The following is a 21,376-nucleotide window of genomic DNA, read 5'->3' on the forward strand; positions in this document are numbered from 1 at the left end:
CTATCAGATGGCAGGAAAACTGTAACGATCACTACATAGGTGAGACTAAGCAGCTGTTGCACAAAAGGCTATACCAGCACCGCAGAGAGGGCTCCGGTGGACTTCAGTCTGCAGTTCATCTCCACCTTAAAGATACCAACCACACGTTTGAGGACAAGGAAGTTAAAATCTTAGCCAGAGAGGCGAAATGGTTTGGGAGGGGAGTGAAGGAAGCACTGACAAGCTGCCCTGTCATTAGGAGGGTGCTAACTACAGCACAATAGGTGCTAATTAGAGCGATTGTTAGTCACTAGCCAATAGCAGTCTGCCTCTCGGTAGGAGGGTCTGGTTAGGTTTAAAACTCCAGCTTTTGCTGGCTTCTTTTATTCTTCTGTACAAGAGTCAAGACAGAAGTCAGACTACCAGAGCAAGAAATTTAACTGAGGAAGCTTCTGTGATAAGAAGCGAAACGTCCTTGCGTCAAGCAACCCAGTCCAGTCGAAGATTCAAGCTTCTCTACCATCACTTTGAGAAGGAGTTGCTATTCACTGTGCCCACTCCAGAGAGGGCATACACAAGCCACTCAATGTGTTGACTATCACAGAGCACCCACACTATACATGTCATTGTTCCTTGTGAGACTCCATGTGGATGTGTCCGATAGGACTGACCTCCTACAACACAAGCTCTTCACCCAATACTCCACTGAGCTGAGTCTCTCTCTCTCTCTCACACACACACAGAGAGACAGAGACACACACAGAGACACACACACACACACACACAGAGCTGCAGTGATGTAACAGTGCTAACACCACCGGATTGAAACACAGATCTCTGTAAGCATGTTATCAAATCAGCTTAGTCTGAGTATGGAAGAGCCATACAGAAACATATATACACAAATACGCAAATGTGATCATCAGAAGTCATGTTGACTAATTTGGGCCATGCAACATACTGAATACAAACACGTGAACCCAAAGATAAAACACGCCAACACACCTATATGTCCGACACTCCATAAAAAAAATACTGTAAATAAAAACTATTTAAAAAAAATCAAAAAAGTGATACTGCTGATTCCTGTTCTATTTTATGTGCAACAATTCCAGCAACTGTGTATATATAGATGATGGATCATATTTTGCAGGTCAGCCAGTATACACTGTACATTAAGTACATGCTGACAAGTGAAAAAATTTTGAGGAAATGTCACAGAGCTGAAACAACTAGAAGGAAGCCACCAAATTACCCTGACAACTCTGAAGGAGCTGTACTTTTCTGTGATTGGGAGTGGAGAAATTGTGAACAATGAAACTTTTTGTGTTACATCACCAGTCACAACCTTTAAGGGGGGTATATTTTGGTTATGTTTTGGGTATAGCTTGATTTTGGTTATCAAAACATTTGACCTAATAATTTTTGTTTTTAACATTTTGAAATGGAAAAGTGTAATTGATTTAAAAAACTGAATTGGAATAGATCACATTTAAATAGTACCCAACCTTACAAATACTCACAAAAATGTTTCACAAAGGATGAAATGCCCTAAAATGAAAATGCGAGGGTAAAGAGAAGCCTTTGGATAATCAGAAATGGTGAGCCCTGACAAGGATTGGTTTTGGGTATTACCTGATTCAACTACTCTTTGCTGGCCATTTAAATGAAAAAGTTATGCAACAAACAGTTATGCATATGTGAAGAACTGATGAAAGCTATGTCAACATCCATAAATTGTGAATTGAGGGAGTGGAAGATGGTTTGCAAATGTTTTGTACATGTTCACAAAGTATGTGAAAAAGGGCATATGCATATGTCTGCTTTTGTGCAGACAATCAATCAATCAATCAATTTTTTTTATATAGCGCCAAATCACAACAAACAGTTGCCCCAAGGCGCTTTATATTGTAAGGCAAGGCCATACAATAATTATGTAAAACCCCAACGGTTAAAACGACCCCCTGTGAGCAAGCACTTGGCTACAGTGGGAAGGAAAAACTCCCTTTTAACAGGAAGAAACCTCCAGCAGAACCAGGCTCAGGGAGGGGCAGTCTTCTGCTGGGACTGGTTGGGGCTGAGGGAGAGAACCAGGAAAAAGACATGCTGTGGAGGGGAGCAGAGATCGATCACTAATGATTAAATGCAGAGTGGTGCATACAGAGCAAAAAGAGAAAGAAACAGTGCATCATGGGAACCCCCCAGCAGTCTACGTCTACAGCAGCATAACTAAGGGATGGTTCAGGGTCACCTGATCCAGCCCTAACTATAAGCTTTAGCAAAAAGGAAAGTTTTAAGCCTAATCTTAAAAGTAGAGAGGGTGTCTGTCTCCCTGATCTGAATTGGGAGCTGGTTCCACAGGAGAGGAGCCTGAAAGCTGAAGGCTCTGCCTCCCATTCTACTCTTACAAACCCTAGGAACTACAAGTAAGCCTGCAGTCTGAGAGCGAAGCGCTCTATTGGGGTGATATGGTACTACGAGGTCCCTAAGTTAAGATGGGACCTGATTATTCAAAACCTTATAAGTAAGAAGAAGAATTTTAAATTCTATTCTAGAATTAACAGGAAGCCAATGAAGAGAGGCCAATATAGGTGAGATACGCTCTCTCCTTCTAGTCCCCGTCAGTACTCTAGCTGCAGCATTTTGAATTAACTGAAGGCTTTTTAGGGAACTTTTAGGACAACCTGATAATAATGAATTACAATAGTCCAGCCTAGAGGAAATAAATGCATGAATTAGTTTTTCAGCATCACTCTGAGACAAGACCTTTCTGATTTTAGAGATATTGCGTAAATGCAAAAAAGCAGTCCTACATATTGTTTAATATGCGCTTTGAATGACATATCCTGATCAAAAATGACTCCAAGATTTCTCACAGTATTACTAGAGGTCAGGGTAATGCCATCCAGAGTAAGGATCTGGTTAGACACCATGTTTCTAAGATTTGTGGGGCCAAGTACAATAACTTCAGTTTTATCTGAGTTTAAAAGCAGGAAATTAGAGGTCATCCATGTCTTTATGTCTGTAAGACAATCCTGCAGTTTAGCTAATTGGTGTGTGTCCTCTGGCTTCATGGATAGATAAAGCTGGGTATCATCTGCGTAACAATGAAAATTTAAGCAATACCGTCTAATAATACTGCCTAAGGGAAGCATATATAAAGTGAATAAAATTGGTCCTAGCACAGAACCTTGTGGAACTCCATAATTAACTTTAGTCTGTGAAGAAGATTCCCCATTTACATGAACAAATTGTAATCTATTAGACAAATATGATTCAAACCACCGCAGCGTAGTGCCTTTAATACCTATGGCATGCTCTAATCTCTGTAATAAAATTTTATGGTCAACAGTATCAAAAGCAGCACTGAGGTCTAACAGAACAAGCACAGAGATGAGTCCACTGTCCAAGGCCATAAGAAGATCATTTGTAACCTTCACTAATGCTGTTTCTGTACTATGATGAATTCTAAAACCTGACTGAAACTCTTCAAATAGACCATTCCTCTGCAGATGATCAGTTAGCTGTTTTACAACTACCCTTTCAAGAATTTTTGAGAGAAAAGGAAGGTTGGAGATTGGCCTATAATTAGCTAAGATAGCTGGGTCAAGTGATGGCTTTTTAAGTAATGGTTTAATTACTGCCACCTTAAAAGCCTGTGGTACATAGCCAACTAACAAAGATAGATTGATCATATTTAAGATCGAAGCATTAAATAATGGTAGGGCTTCCTTGAGCAGCCTGGTAGGAATGGGGTCTAATAAACATGTTGATGGTTTGGATGAAGTAACTAATGAAAATAACTCAGACAGAACAATCGGAGAGAAAGAGTCTAACCAAATACCGGCATCACTGAAAGCAGCCAAAGATAACGATACGTCTTTGGGATGGTTATGAGTAATTTTTTCTCTAATAGTTAAAATTTTGTTAGCAAAGAAAGTCATGAAGTCATTACTAGTTAAAGTTAATGGAATACTCAGCTCAATAGAGCTCTGACTCTTTGTCAGCCTGGCTACAGTGCTGAAAAGAAACCTGGGGTTGTTCTTATTTTCTTCAATTAGTGATGAGTAGAAAGATGTCCTAGCTTTACGGAGGGCTTTTTTATAGAGCAACAGACTCTTTTTCCAGGCTAAGTGAAGATCTTCTAAATTAGTGAGACGCCATTTCCTCTCCAACTTACGGGTTATCTGCTTTAAGCTACGAGTTTGTGAGTTATACCACTGTGTTGTTATATGGCATTAGAGAACATAAAGAAGGAATCATATCCTTAAACCTAGTTACAGCGCTTTCTGAAAGACTTCTAGTGTAATGAAACTTATTCCCTACTGCTGGGTAGTCCATCAGAGTAAATGTAAATGTTATTAAGAAATGATCAGACAGAAGGGAGTTTTCAGGGAATACTGTTAAGTCTTCTATTTCCATACCATAAGTCAGAACAAGATCTAAGATATGATTAAAGTGGTGGGTGGACTCATTTACTTTTTGAGCAAAGCCAATAGAGTCTAATAATAGATTAAATGCAGTGTTGAGGCTGTCATTCTCAGCATCTGTGTGGATGTTAAAATCGCCCACTATAATTATCTTATCTGAGCTAAGCACTAAGTCAGACAAAAGGTCTGAAAATTCACAGAGAAACTCACAGTAACGACCAGGTGGACGATAGATAATAACAAATAAAACTGGTTTTTGGGACTTCCAATTTGGATGGACAAGACTAAGAGACAAGCTTTCAAATGAATTAAAGCTCTGTCTGGGTTTTTGATTAATTAATAAGCTGGAATGGAAGATTGCTGCTAATCCTCCGCCCCGGCCCGTGCTACGAGCATTCTGACAGTTAGTGTGACTCGGGGGTGTTGACTCATTTAAACTAACATATTCATCCTGCTGTAACCAGGTTTCTGTTAGGCAGAATAAATCAATATGTTGATCAATTATTATATCATTTACCAACAGGGACTTAGAAGAGAGAGACCTAATGTTTAATAGACCACATTTAACTGTTTTAGTCTGTGGTGCAGTTGAAGGTGCTATATTATTTTTTCTTTTTGAATTTTTATGATTAAATAGATTTTTGCTGGTTATTGGTAGTCTGGGAGCAAGCATCGTCTCTACGGGGATGGGGTAATGAGGGGATGGCAGGGGGAGAGAAGCTGCAGAGAGGTGTGTAAGACTACAACTCTGCTTCCTGGTCCCAACCCTGGATAGTCACGGTTTGGAGGATTTAAGAAAATTGGCCAGATTTCTAGAAATGAGAGCTGCTCCATCCAAAGTGGGATGGATGCCGTCTCTCCTAACAAGACCAGGTTTTCCCCAGAAGCTTTGCCAATTATCTATGAAGCCCACCTCATTTTTTGGACACCACTCAGACACAGACATTTAATCTTACCTACACACAAAGGTTTCTGCATCTGGCCTCTGATCCTTAGCATAACATTGCCATGGTGACAGCTATATCGAGCTGGCTCAAGGGCTTTTCACACTGCACGCCACGTGATTATTCTGCGCATTCGCTTGTGTTTTTTGTAAAGGTGCACGTGGCAACAACGCATCTGGACGCGCAGAGGGGATAGAGGTTCTCCGTCACTATCTGGCTTTTCGAGCGTCTGGTGAATGCCAACAATCACCATCATGGATTCGCGACAGGAAAAACTAAACACTCTGTGAGTCATAAACACAAGATTAGCAGCAAAAAGCAGTGAGGAGTGAGGTTGGGCGGAGCTAAAGAAGCCGGCCCAGCCAAAGACCCCTAGCAGCCAGTTAGAGAGAGAGAGAGAGAGAGACAGCAGCCGGTGTGATCGTGCAGATGCAATCAATCCAAAATTCTTGATTTTTGGATATATATATATAAAATATATATACACACACACACACACACAATTTGAGCAACGGAGCATCTGCAAGTTTGTCTGAGGTGAGTGAGTAATCTGAAAATAAAACGTGACATTAGTGCACCACTGAACAATTAAGTTTTATCAGCTAACGTTAGCTTAGCCTTTAGCTGCAGAATCAATCACTCACTCGAGCTCAGTCAATGTTTTATATTTGTACTGTTTGATCTATTTTTACCCAAAGCTAAAATACGGCCATGGGGTATTGCGAAGGCCTTGTGTCCTTCCGTCTGTCTGTGTTCAAATTAAGTCCAACCCAATTATTGCCAGGGTCTTCAAGTTCACAGGGAACATTCTTAGGACACAGACCTTGGACAAGTTCAAAGATGGCTAACCATGACCTATTTTAAGAAGTCAAAAGGTCACATTCTATTTCCTATGGTTATGCTCATGCTCATACAGCCGAGGCTATTTCAGCATTGCGTTATTTCTATTTTTACCAAATAAACCTACACAAGATTTTTTTTTAATTTTTACTGCTCTGACTATAAAAACAGTCCAAACTCTATACGACTTAGATTTTTTTATTTAAATCTTTTTATTAATTAAGGATAAGAATAATTAAGAATAAATGAAGGATTTTCTTTAGAAAACTACTGTGTATAAATTAGCAGTTCTGATCTTCCTCTGGCACACATTTCTGCACTCTGTCATCTTCTGTGTTCTGGACTAATGCCTCATTTCTATTGGATCCGCAAATCTATGACAGCACGCAGCGGTGAAAGTTGGATTGAGTTGAACTTTGACCGCGGTAAGTTTGACATCAAGCGATGGTGCGCTGTCAGCGGAGCATCTGAGAGCCTTCACAAAAAGGTGTTTGCATGATGACATTTGCATGATGACGCCATTTGCGCGATGCTTCTCATGAAAATAATGGCTTTTAGAGCAATGCGTGCTGAATTTGTGCTCAGTGTGAAAGGCCCTTTAGTGTGATAATGCCTACATACAAGACAGAATATCCTTCCCTTACCCATTTACACTGTGTCACATTATGCTGTCTCTCCTTATGGCAACCTCTGCATTCCCACTATCACACAGTTTCTCGTACTCTCAGTTTTACACGACACACACTTCGGACTGCAGGAATGCATAAGGACAGAACACTCATGTAGCTTCATCTTAATAAGGTGCACTGAGTTCTCTTTTCCTCTTAGTACCGTATCCAACTTCTTGTTTGCTATACTCAAGTCTTTCTTGGCTTGGATTCTCTATCCTTACAGGTAACTTTATTCCCATTGCCCATATTTGCTCTTCTTTGCTCTTGAGATAGTGTTTTTCTATTCATTCGTCATTTACCTTTGTTTCACTCTTTTCTTCATTTTTCAACAGCACCATGGTGTTAGCTCTCCCTACCTCGCTCCTTGAGGATCTCCCTGCATTCTCCTCGAAAGTGGCAGTAATAACATTTTACAGCAATGTCAAGGAAGTATATTTACTTACACTCTCTTCTGTGCATTATGAACAGCTGTTCCAGTTATGAGAGAGCAGGACTTTGTGTATTCACACATAAAGGTGCTGACAAACAAACATTTAGCTTCTCTCACATTTGCTCCCTTCTTCAAAACTGTCTCACGGTGTTAAATTGTCTGATGGCACTCTCTGCCCCACTGGATGAAAGCTACCGTGTCAGAGTGGAAATGTAAATTGACCCACAGTAGTTATAATCCAGTAGTGTCAGGTAGTTTTTGTCATCTTGACAGTTTTTTCCAATCAATATTTTTGAGTGGGATTGTACTAATTTTTTTTGTTTTAACAATACATTGCATCTGGAATGTATTCACAGCATTTCACTTTTTCCACATTTTGTAATGTTACAGATGATCAGTGGAAACAGGATGTACCTGAACACAATTTTCAGCTTCATGGCAAAGGCTGTGAATACTTATGTACATCACTCACTCATCTTCAACTACTTACCGGGATTGGGTTGCGGGGGCAACAGCTCCAGGAGGGGACCCCAGACTTCCCTCCAGACTACCACCTCAACTGGCTCCTTTCAACATGAAGGAGCAGTGACTCTACTCCGAGCTAACCACGGATGACCAAGCTTCTCACCCTATCTCTAAGAGTAGGAACAAAGACTGACCAGTAGATCAAGAGCTTCGCCTTTTGGCTCAGCTCCCTTTTTGTCACAACAGTATGGTAGAGCGAATGCAATACTGCCCCTGCTGCGCCAATTCTCTGGCCAATCTCACACTCCACTGCCCCCTCACTTGTGACCCAGAGGTACTTGAACTCCATCACTTGGGGCAAGACCGCATTCCCTACCCGGAGTAGACGATGCATTAGTTTCCTGCTGAGAACCATGGCCTCAGATTTAGAGGTGCTGATCCTCATCCCAGCTGCTTCACACGCGGCTGAGAACCAATCCAGTCAGTGTTGGAGGTCACAGGCTGATGTAGCCACAAAACACGTGTAGACTGGATGGGCATGCTCCCAGGCACCTTCCAGGATCCTTGTGAGAGTGAAGAGCTGGTCAGTTGTTCTACGACCAGGACGGAACCCGCATTGTTCCTCTTAAATCAGAGGTTCGACTATTGGCTGAACTCTCCTTTCCAGCACCCTGGAGTAGATTTTACCAGGGAGGTTGAGTAGTGTGATGCCCCTGTAGTTGACACACACTCTCTGGCCCCCTTTTTTAAGCATGGGGACCACCACCCCAGTTTACCACTCCTTAAGCACTGTCCCAGACCTCAACGCAATGTTGAAGAGATGTCGCATCCAAGACAGTCCCTCCATACCCAGAGCCTTCAGCATTCCTGGATGGATCTCATCAACCTCCTCCTTGTGGAGTTGTCTGACTACAGTGACTTCCAAAAGAGAAATTGATGATAATCCTCCATCAGCTTCCAGCTCTGCCTGTACTATAGAGGGTGCGCCGGTCTGATGCAGAGTTCAGTACATTCTTGACCATCAAAGAAGTGCAGCTGAAGCATACATTAAAAATCTTACCGCAAAAGAATGCAGCAGGCAATCACATTTACTGCTCACAATCAGTGGTGGGCACAGATAACCAAAAAGATAGCTTCGACAACAGATAATCAGCTAACTGAAAAGTTAGCTTTTATAAAGCTAAACTGATAAACCACCGCAAAATTTATCGGAAGCTACAGCTAACCGATAACCGGTAACTTCCAGTATTGTCTCCAATACATTTGCAACTACTAACAAGCTGTTTATGAGTTTTAACACCACAATCGCTTCTAGCAGCATCAAAGGCGACCACAGACCCAAACAATGAGTCAGCACTTTTGTCTTTGTACGCCCTGCCCACTGCTGGAAGCTCCTGCTTAATACATAGCTTGCAGCAAAGAAGCAGTTGAAAGGAGCAGCAAAGCTCAACTCTCTACTCAACAGCATTGCCGTGAGGCGGAGGTCTTGGAAAATAAAGCAATAATGCACTAATTCTGAAGTTTTGTAACAAACACAGACAGATGCCAAAGGGATTATGGGTAAAATGTGCCTCTGCTAACACTGATTGGTTGACTCATTCATTCTATGTAAAAATCAACACGTTAATGTGAGGTGTGTGTTGGTGTTTACATATAAATGTGCTTTTGTAAAATATTCCATTTTTTATTTGTCAAAAAAAAATGGCATTTGCAAAACTGCCAAGTTGTAATAGACAACCATCTGATATAACCGGTGTCAAAATAAACAGAACACTGCCATCTACTGGTGTCCAGACGCTCAGCACATAGGGCGAATACTGCCATGAACACTACTGGCCAGTAGATGGCAGTAGAGACCGTGAAAACTTGCCAAAACAAAATTCCAGATAATTTGTGTCTGCTACGTTTAAGATGCATGGAATTTAATAAACGCAAAGTGAATTTCAGACATCTTATATGTATTACTCTGGAACAAAGACGACAGTGTTTGACATAAGCAGGATTTTAAAGCGCAAACAGGAATTGATTGCAATATTCCAATTGAAAATAATGGAGAAGCAACCTGGGCTTCTTTTGGCATTTTTACATAAAACAAACACAATAACAACGTCTATAAACCCAGAGAATATATTCATGAGAGTTTTAGGCACAATATACAAAGAGTTTAATGCTGTTGTCTGTGTGGAGCCTGATCAGAGCATCTCAAATGCATTTCTTCTGTCGTGAATGTACTGAGATTACCCATAATGCACTTTGTGGAGACAGCACGTACACACTAAAACCTTCAATCTTAGTGCACTACTTTAAAACTAAAACATATATATTTGATATTTTCACTTTATAAATCTTCAGACGTGACGTTAATTTAAATAACTTGTCCAAAATTAGCTTGGTTAAATTTTTAACTATAAGTTAAAACTGTATGCCTCTGGATGACTTGGCTGATATTGCCAGCGTATCAGTATGGGGTCAAAAGAAATGAGCTTTTTTATTTTTTGTGACCAGTTCTCCTTTGCCTGCAGAGGATAGAGCAGTTTCTTCTGAAACCAGCTCTCCTCTGTTTACAGAGGATAGAACTCCACATCTACTACAAAACATTTAACAGGTAAGTACTCAACTGATTTTAGACTTAAAGTAGACCTGCACTGAAATAAATGCAGTCCGATCTTTTCACCAAAAAATGACATATTTACACATAAGATCCTTCTGAATGTAGTAAAGTAAATCTGCAAGCCCAGATCTGTCATTCAATGGAGAAATCTTCATTTAAAAATGACAAATTTACAGCTAAAATTTAGCCCTCCGCAAAACTGTCATCACATCCGGGACGCTGCTGAGACGTCAGGGAAAAGACCCTATCCCTATTGGGGAGGTGATGGTCTAGTGGTTAAGGTGTTGGGCTCGAGTCCAGAAGATCATGGGTTCAAATCCCCGCCTGACTGGAAAATCACTAAGGGCCCTTGGGCAAGGCCTTTAATCCCCTATTGCTCCCGGTGTGTAGTGAGCACCTTGTATGGCAGCACCCTGACATCGGGGTGAATGTGAGGCATAATTGTAAAGCACTTTGAGCGTCTGATATGCAGTCCATTTACAATTTACCATTTATCCCAGCATGCACTGTGCGCGCCAACTGTAATTTGTGGATTTACGTCAGTTTGCATCTGCACCTTTTCTTGTCTTATACGGAAGGATCTACTTTTTTAAAACTTCATATTGTCTTGCGGCACGTTTGGTGAGTACACATTTCTTTTATTTGTGCTTGAAAATTATTTTGGGGGACTTTTTCATACGCCCGTTTCATTGAGTGGTGTTGCATTGAAAATCTACTGTCTTTCGCCTCCGGTGTTTCTGTCGCGGGGTACGGAGGCGGGACCCGCAAAGAATCCAAGTCATTAAAAAGATATAAACCTCTCTCAGCGGCCACGGAGCTCTGCGGCTCCGATTACCGAGACGTGCGGCGCTGCGGAAAGTCTGTCCTTGCAGCAACAGGTGTCACCGGCCACTCCGCATCAAAACAGTGAGCGTAGTCTCTGGACTTTTGCCAAGTTGGCTGCACCTCCATTCAGTAGACAGGGACGTGGTGCCGGCTGCACAGCAGACACAGGGGCGATGTGAGTGGCCCGCTTCGGCGTTTACCGAGCATGGCAGACTCAGTAAGCGCAGCGGAGGCAGAAAAGTGAGGCGTCGGGAAGAACGTCGCCCGCTCTTGATGTCGCCGCTGATCTGAGCATGCAGAGCTGTATCTCACATTCATTGCAGCTTACTTTTGGATGCTGAAACCAGGATGTGTATAACAGTAACATTACTAACAGATAAAATCAATTTCAATGCGGGATTGGACTGAAGGCGGGAGCGCTCCGTCTTCTGCCGGAAGTCACTGCAATGTCCCGGATGTACAAACAGTTTTCGCCGAGGGCCAAATTTTAGCTGCAAATTTGTCATTTTTAAATGAAGATTTCTCCGCTGAATTACAAATTTGGGCTTGCAGATTTACTTTACTGCATTCATAAGGGTCTTATAAATACATATCAGCTATTTCTTTCTGAGATCTGACCACATTTATTTTAATGCAGGTCTACTTTAATAAATGTTTGTAACTGTTAAGCTTTATTCACCACGTCTGCAATAATATGTTAGCGGTATAAAAATTATCGGACCAAAACGTATCAGAAGATAATTGGTCCAATGATGGTTTTCAAAGTTATCTGAAAAGCTAACCTGATAATGAAAACATTAGCTTTGATAATTAGTTAGTGATCAGCGGAACGTGTCCACCACTGCTCACAATGAAGCTATTGCAAAGCCTTTTGATTATGCACTCCTGGGTTTTGTTTCAGATCCCAAACCAGCCACCAAAAAGAATGAATGAATGAATGAATGACTGAAAAAAAAGGTGCATTACCCACTTTTGCTCAATCAATGCAGACATGCATAAATCTAATTCAGAAACATTACCTGTGAGCTTTTCGGGTATGTGGTTCTTTATTTTCCACTAAGTAATCTTATTTAGCACTGAAAACACCATGAATAAACATTGATTTATTGTGGCCTGTTTTTAACCAAATGAAATATTCACTGCCTAAATAAAATTTCAATTTCAATTTATATAGCACCAAATCACAACATAGTTGGATCAAGATGCCTTACCAACCCCCAGAGCAAGCACACAGGCGACAGTGATAAGGAAAAACTCCCACTGATGATTTGAGGAAGAAACCTCAAGCTGACCAGACTCAAAGGGGTGATCCCTTTGAGTGACATTAAAAGTGACATTTATCATGCATTTCTGTTCCTCCTCCCCCACCCTTTTTATTTTTAACCAATATTAAATTCCTTTTTGGATTTGATTGTTTCAGGTGACACATCTTGCCAGTGGTCATCTCCAGATGCATACAATGATGGAGGTGCTTTTCTAGCACCTAAAAATGCTGGATAGCTCCAGCTCCTGGGCTTGTGTCGTCACAAACCTTGCGTTTCTCCTGAAAGAGCAAATCATTTTCAAGGCACATTCATTTTTGGTTTGGCAAATGTTCACAAATTTACATTTTCAGTTAAAATATGTGTTTATCCTATTGTGCGCATGCCTGCAAGTGGCTGATTCAAGTTCATTTTACCCTCAAGGTCATGAACACATGCAAAATCCTCATTTACATATTGCTGTCTATGTCACATGTGCAATGTTCACAAGCCAGCACACAAACATTTGGGAAGCCCACACAATTTAGCACTGATTATGTGGGATCTCAGTTATTACCAGTAGTTCTGTTGTTCTCAAAACCCAAGAAAATCAACTGTCTTGGATCAAGGAGCAAAATGCTGCAATGGTGATGCAGGGAAAATTGAGCAACACATGCCCTATATTTATTTATGGCTTGTAATCTGTCTCTGTGAACAGGAATTTTCCCAGACGAAATGAAAATTGCCAAGGTAGTCCCATTATATAAAAATGGAGACAAACATAACGTTTAAAATTACAGGCCAGTGTCATTGCTTCCACAGTTTTCTAAAATTATGGAAAAGGTTTTTGTGACAAGGTTGGATAAATTCATTGAGAAACATCATATTTTAAATAATGCTCAGTATGGATTTAGAACAAAACATTCGACAGCTATGGCAATTATGGAATTAACAGAGAAAATATCAACAGCAACAGATAATAAGGATTAAATGGTAAGTGTTTTTATTGACTTGAAAAAAGCTTTTGATGTTATCGATCATTCAAGATTGCTTCACAAGTTACAACAATATGGAATAAGAGGGATTGCACATCAGTGGGTAAAAAGCTACTTAGAAAATAGAAAACAGTTTGTTCAGATAAATAATACTAAATCAGAATTGTGTAATATTATGTGTGGAGTACCACAAGGGTCAGTACTTGGACCCAAACTGTTTATTTTGTATATCAATGATTTTGTGAATATATCTAATGTACTTGGTAGCATTTTATTTGCTGACGATACAACATTATTTTACTCTGGATCAGATATACAGGAAGTGGCACAAGTGATAAATAGAGTTGGAAAAAGTGAAATATTGGTTTGATATAAACAGATTGTCACTTCAATCAATCAATCAATTTTTTTTTTTATATAGCGCCAAATCACAACAAACAGTTGCCCCAAGGCGCTTTATATTGTAAGGCAAGGCCATACAATAATGATGTAAAACCCCAACGGTCAAAACGACCCCCTGTGAGCAAGCACTTGGCTACAGTGGGAAGGAAAAACTCCCTTTTAACAGGAAGAAACTCCAGCAGAACCAGGCTCAGGGAGGGGCAGTCTTCTGCTGGGACTGGTTGGGGCTGAGGGAGAGAACCAGGAAAAAGACATGCTGTGGAGGGGAGCAGAGATCAATCACTATGATTAAATGCAGAGTGGGTGCATACAGAGCAAAAAGAGAAAGAAACAGTGCATCATGGGAACCCCCCAGCAGTCTACGTCTATAGCAGCATAACTAAGGGATGGTTCAGGGTCACCTGATCCAGCCCTAACTATAAGCTTTAGCAAAAAGGAAAGTTTAAGCCTAATCTTAAAAGTAGAGAGGGTGTCTGTCTCCCTGATCTGAATTGGGAGCTGGTTCCACAGGATAGGAGCCTGAAAGCTGAAGGCTCTGCCTCCCATTCTACTCTTACAAACCCTAGGAACTACAAGTAAGCCTGCAGTCTGAGAGCAAAGCGCTCTATTGGGGTGATATGGTACTACGAGGTCCCTAGATAAGATGGGACCTGATTATTCAAAACCTTATAAGTAAGAAGAAGAATTTTAAATTCTATTCTAGAATTAACAGGAAGCCAATGAAGAGAGGCCATATGGGTGAGATATGCTCTCTCCTTCTAGTCCCCGTCAGCACTCTAGCTGCAGCATTTTGAATTAACTGAAGGCTTTTAGGGAACTTTTAGGACAACCTGATAATAATGAATTACAATAGTCCAGCCTAGAGGAAATAAATGCATGAATTAGTTTTTCAGCATCACTCTGAGACAAGACCTTTCTGATTTTAGAGATATTGCGTAAATGCAAAAAAGCAGTCCTAAATATTTGTTTAATATGCGCTTTGAATGACATATCCTGATCAAAAAATGACTCCAGATTTCTCACAGTATTACTAGAGGTCAGGGTAATGCCATCCAGAGTAAGGATCTGGGTTAGACACCATTGTTTCTAAGATTTGTGGGGCCAGTACAATAACTTCAGTTTATCTGAGTTTAAAAGCAGGAAATTAGAGGTCATCCATGTCTTTATGTCTGTAAGACAATCCTGCAGTTTAGCTAATTGGTGTGTGTCCTCTGGCTTCATGGATAGATAAAGCTGGGTATCATCTGCGTAACAATGAAAATTTAAGCAATACCGTCTAATAATACTGCCTAAGGGAAGCATATATAAAGTGAATAAAATTGGTCCTAGCACAGAACCTTGTGGAACTCCATAATTAACTTTAGTCTGTGAAGAAGATTCCCCATTACATGAACAATTGTAATCTATTAGACAAATATGATTCAAACCACCGCAGCGCAGTGCCTTTAATACCTATGGCATGCTCTAATCTCTGTAATAAAATTTTATGGTCAACAGTATCAAAGCAGCACTGAGGTCTAACAGAACAAGCACAGAGATGAGTCCACTGGGCCGAGGCCATAAGAAGATCATTTGTAACCTTCACTAATGCTGTTTCTGTACTATGATGAATTCTAAAACCTGACTGAAACTCTTCAATAGACCATTCCTCTGCAGATGATCAGTTAGCTGTTTTACAACTACCCTTTCAAGAATTTTTGAGAGAAAAGGAAGGTTGGAGATTGGCCTATAATTAGCTAAGATAGCTGGGTCAAGTGATGGCTTTTTAAGTAATGGTTTAATTACTGCCACCTTAAAAGCCTGTGGTACATAGCCAACTACCAAGATAGATTGATCATATTTAAGATCGAAGCATTAAATAATGGTAGGGCTTCCTTGAGCAGCCTGGTAGGAATGGGGTCTAATAAACATGTTGATGGTTTGGATGAAGTAACTAATGAAAATAACTCAGACAGAACAATCGGAGAGAAAGAGTCTAACCAAATACCGGCATCACTGAAAGCAGCCAAAGATAACGATACGTCTTTGGGATGGTTATGAGTAATTTTTTCTCTAATAGTTAAAATTTTGTTAGCAAAGAAAGTCATGAACTCATTACTAGTTAAAGATAATGGAATACTCAGCTCAATAGAGCTCTGACTCTTTGTCAGCCTGGCTACAGTGCTGAAAAGAAACCTGGGGTTGTTCTTATTTTCTTCAATTAGTGATGAGTAGAAAGATGTCCTAGCTTTACGGAGGGCTTTTTATAGAGCAACAGACTCTTTTTCCAGGCTAAGTGAAGATCTTCTAAATTAGTGAGACGCCATTTCCTCTCCAACTTACGGGTTATCTGCTTTAAGCTACGAGTTTGAGAGTTATACCATGGAGTCAGACACTTCTGATTTAAAGCTCTCTTTTTCAGAGGAGCTACAGCATCCAAGTTGTCTTCAATGAGGATGTAAACTATTGACGAGATACTCTATCTCCCTTACAGAGTTTAGGTAGCTACTCTGCACTGTGTTGGTATATGGCATTAGAGAACATAAAGAAGGAATCATATCCTTAAACCTAGTTACAGCGCTTTCTGAAAGACTTCTAGTGTAATGAAACTTATTCCTACTGCTGGGTAGTCCATCAGAGTAAATGTAATGTTATTAAAAAATGATCAGACAGAAGGGAGTTTTCAGGGAATACTGTTAAGTCTTCTATTTCCATACCATAAGTCAGAACAAGATCTAAGATATGATTAAAAGTGGTGGGGGTGGACTCATTTACTTTTTGAGCAAAGGCCAATAGAGTCTAATAATAGATTAAATGCAGTGTTGAGGCTGTCATTCTCAGCATCTGTGTGGATGTTAAAATCGCCCACTTAATCTTAATAAAACAAATTTCATATTGTTTAATGACAGAGTTTAAAAAAATGATGTGTCATTAAAAATAGATGGAATGGACATTCAAAGGGTAAAAGAAATGAAATTTTTAGGAGTTATGATTGATGAAGATTTTACATGGAAGTCACACATAAATTACATAAAAGGAAAGACAGCGAAAGCCATTGCTTCAAAATATGTTTGAAAAAAGAGTAAGTAGTTATAATTTGAAGGGCATAGAAGTCTTTAAAAAAACAAGATTCAGAACCAAGATAAAGGAATGGAGTATTGCAGTGAATGGTGTAAAATTATGGAACACCTCAACAAAGAAATCAAAGAATCAAGGTCGCTTTAAATTATTTAAAAAACGTATTAAACTTGATGTATTTCGTAAGTATGAAACTATGAAATAAGTCAGTGGGCTGTGACAAGCCAAAAATGTAATATGTTAATAATTTTAGAATGAGTTTAAAATGTAATCTATTAGGGATGTAGTCTTTTAAATAATGGTTAAATTAGGAAAGAAGTCGGGTGGCATGTGACAAAGTCATAGAAATGCAATGATGTCGATTGATGATGCTTTGCAAGATTGTATTGTAAAAAAGGGGCAGAATATATAAGACTTGTTCTTCCAAACTGCTCCTTTTCGTTCAATGGTTTGAAATGTTTTAATTTTGCTTCTCTGTTTTTCTTTTAAATAAATGAAATAAATCCTCAAAAACAAAAAAAAGCTTAAATGTGGTGCCATATTCAGCTTGGGACTCCGACGAGAGCGGTTGCCTCTCCTCCACTCTCCCTTATCTCTCTGCTTTTAACCTTCAAGTCCCTACTCCACCAGACTGTGAATTCCTCAAAACTATAATGGATTCTGGATCTATTGGACTACTATTGGATTAACCATGGAATTGATCAGCTGGTCTCTGAACGCTATTGACACCATTTTTCTACAAGAAGGTCAGGACCGGGGGATCCTGCCTGCCCAGATGGAATGTATCCTGCGGGCTATGTCCTCGACTCCTGGAGTTCCTGGCGTGTGGCATGCTTGGCGCCTTTCTCCATTGAGGATGTCGAGGATTTATTCATTTTGGTCTCATGGTAGCAGGGCTGGTACTTTTTGGCTTATGTGCTGCCCTGATCTACCGGAAAATTGGCAAGACGGCGGCATCAAGAACCACGGGCCCTCGCTTGTCCGTCATGATTAACGAGGTTGGCAAGGCAGTGCATTCTCAGACTGCGTTGACTCTTGAACTCAGACGTAAACTGGATGACACCTTGGAGCTGATGCGTGCCTTGCAGTTGAAGCTGAATGTTTCGGAGGCCAGTGAATATTCTTAATTCAATATTGGGAATATTCTTAATTCATAATTGGGATTTGGCTGTGCAAGTGGAACTGTTAAAAGTGTTTTTCACTGCTCGGCTGCAACACTACAGGCTACCTAGCATCAAGGTCAATTGCCCACTGTTTACCTCCAGAGGAATTTATCCAGGCTCTGGTGAGATTATTCAGCTCCATTCTTTTCTCAACCCACAAGGACAATAAACTGACAGACTTACACATGGACTGAAGCATGCTCCAGTTTTCTCCTCTCACCTCTTTCCTGCCCCTCCCTTCCTGTGGCTGGCCTCCGTTCTTTCCCAAGGTGGCAGGCAGCGCAACGATAGTTGCAGCAGCTACCAACACACTCACATCGCCTCAATTGGAAAACGGACTGTTTCAAGTTTAGTGCACATAAACAATGTCAAATGTATATGTGTTGTCCTAATTCTGATGTGTGCCATTATTACGGTAAACAAGTAATAATTGTAGATGAATTGCTGTTTGTATGTGGAATGTGAGTGTGGAAATCTGAAATTTCCCCATTGAGGGATTAATAAAGGTTTATCTAATCTAATCCTGTATTTTACTCTTTTGTAAATAAAAAATAAAAATAACAGAAATTAAACACAGGTTACCAGTTTTGCTTCAGTTCTTCGATGGTTTGAATTTCTTCTGAGGGAGATTGTTCCCGGACCCTGCTAGTTTGGTGGAACTACCACTGTAATGCGGCTGTGCCAGATTTTGACTCAGTTTTACTGTACATCACTTAGTCATGTGACTCTTTTTTTCGTTAAACACTGTGGTAAAATATGATGTCGATCTGAGCAAACACAATCCTTGAGTGTATGTCATGACTTGTGAAGACGTGTAGTCTTGGCCACAATCGAGGTCCATCTTCATGCTGAGTAATGTCAGCCATGATAGACAAAGATCCCTTTGATCTTTTTGCTTCTACACTGTCCCACGAGTCTGTGGGTTGTCAGTGTGTAATGTAAAGTAGTTTAGTGTTGGCATGTTACACATCTGGCATGTTAATTCATTTGGCCCTGGGATACTGAACAGCCATTTGAAGTATGAAGAGAGAAAGATGCGGGACTCAGGCGAGTGAAGCAAATGCTTGTCAACTTCTTATGACAACTGTGATCATGGAGAGGTAGGACGAGGAAGTACGTATGATCAAAGCACCTACCTGGCATCTGCCAGGAGAGAGGAATACAGCCTTGGGTGTGTGCATGTATGTGAGAGTAAACTGAGGTGACAGAGGAGGGATGACAGCATCAAAGGATGCGCTTCCTGTTTGTGGCACGTAGAGAAGCAGTTGATGGATTAAAGGGTTATCTGCGCAAAAACCGGGAGAGGGAAATGAAGACGAAAGAGGACAGAGAGCTGTCAGGTGCAGTGAGTACTGGAACACAGGAAACAGTCGATCTTGGTAGTGACAGGTAATAAAAAGGAGACGAGGTGTAGAGTGGAATGTGGCTCTGAAGACGTCATCAACATATTATAGCATTGGCCGTGCTTAATGACAGTTAAAACAATAAATAAATAAATGAAGTTTTAAAGAATTATGAGACAAGTGAGAACAACAGTATTGAAACAATAGCAATAATACAAATGAAAACAGGAAAACAAAGGTAAGTGGTGTTTCACAAGACTGTTCCATATTGATAATATATGATGTTATTAGTATCAGAGCAGCACATGTAACAATTCGGCAATGCCATTAAAGCTGTAATCTAGCCATTAGCTGTCTGTACCACAGGAAGTTAGCACGCCGCCGCAGAAAGTGCATTTTGTTTCTGACAAAGATCTGATGTGTTGGTGCTTTCACTCTCTCACTCACTGTTTCTTTAATGATTAATGGCCTAAATGGAGAACAACAGGAAGATGTCCTGTTTTTGTGTCCATCTTTTCTTAAGGACACGTACAGTCCATTGAGGAGCATCTTTAAGCCTGATGTTAGATGTAAGAAAGCCCAAACTCTAGTATGGTTTTTGCTTTACAGACTTTAGCCCTATTTGGATGGATTTAGTTTCACAATAATTTAATTATTCCAGAGATTCTCACTGACTTGTCATCCTGCATAAAAGCATCATTTCAGACTGCCTGTTCCATGTCAGTAAAGATTCAGGTGACTATGGCCTTCTGTAAAATGAACGGTTGGAATTACTTCAGGTTATACTTATCCTGTGTAAATTGACAGATCACTAAATACTCCCTCACATCCCATGGAACAGGAGATTTTCACAGTTAATTTCAAGTACAGAAGCAATTGAAGAGGCATTTGGAAGAAAGTCAATCAGACATCAGAGATTTAACATTCACATATGAGTTTTGTTTACACAGAATTTCTATACCAATTTGTTTTCACATATTACAGCTACAGTCTCTGAAATTATTAAACATAGAGTGCTCCCAGAAAGTATTCACAGCGCTACGCTTTTTCCACATTTTATGTTGCAGCTTTATTCCAAATTGGATGAAATTCATTTTTTCCTCAAAATTTGACACAATACCCCATAATGACAATGTGGAAAAAATTTTTAGTTTTTTTTGTTGTTTTTTAGATTTTTGAAAATTTATTTAAAATAAAAATCTAAGAAATCACACATAGATAAGTATTTCAGCCTCTGTCATGAAGCTCAAAATTGAGCTCAGGGGCATCCCGTTTCCATTGATCACCCTTGAGAATTTTCTACGACTTAACTGGAGTCCACCTGTGGTAAATTCAGTTGATTGGACATGATTTGGAAAGGCACACACCTGTCTTCATGTAAGGTCCCACAGTTGACAGTGGAGGTGACAGGGGAGGTGATGGTCTAGTGGTTAAAGCATTGGCAGGGTTCTAGCTAGCGCAAACTTGTGTTACGGCCCGTTACGCTATAATTTTGGACCGTTACGCTTACTTTTAATACCGGGTCTGTAATCAACCGTTTCTGCAGCGCGACTCCAGTTTGAAGCGTGAATCAATGAAGCAATGCTTCGATTCAATGGCTCATGGCTCTTTGATTCGCTGCTCTTCAGAAGAGGTAAGTCCGCTTCTTAACCCCTCTCAAAGCCATTAAAATATCATGAGTCACTTTTGTGTGTATTAAAGTCACTAACAGGGACTCTTGTCTTGTTGCAGTCAACAAAAGAGAATAGTCCTCCGTTCCATTGTCAGAGCTCCAAACGCTGCGCGACTCTCTGCCGTGACAGAGTCCGCTCGGAATTAATAACTTCAAAACAAATTGCCGCTTTAAATAAAATGACACCTCTTACAAACGTTGCAATACAGACAATAAACCACAATCTACAATCCTCCCAAAATGTGACATCCTGCATTCTTTATGAACCTGACGTGCAGCACAGCGAGCTTTAAGAGCTCAGCTCAGAT

The 21,376-nt window shown here is 40.3% G+C and overlaps 1 protein-coding gene across 1 annotated transcript in view; it reads right to left on the minus strand.

The window, feature by feature from the left end:
* ubl3a (ubiquitin-like 3a) overlaps positions 1–21,376 on the minus strand; it is a 172,187-nt gene that overhangs the window by 45,191 nt on the left and 105,620 nt on the right. The gene's annotated exons all lie outside the window — the stretch shown is intronic.

Source organism: Thalassophryne amazonica, chromosome 9, assembly GCF_902500255.1.
Source record: "Thalassophryne amazonica chromosome 9, fThaAma1.1, whole genome shotgun sequence".
Lineage (NCBI taxonomy): Eukaryota > Metazoa > Chordata > Actinopteri > Batrachoidiformes > Batrachoididae > Thalassophryne > Thalassophryne amazonica.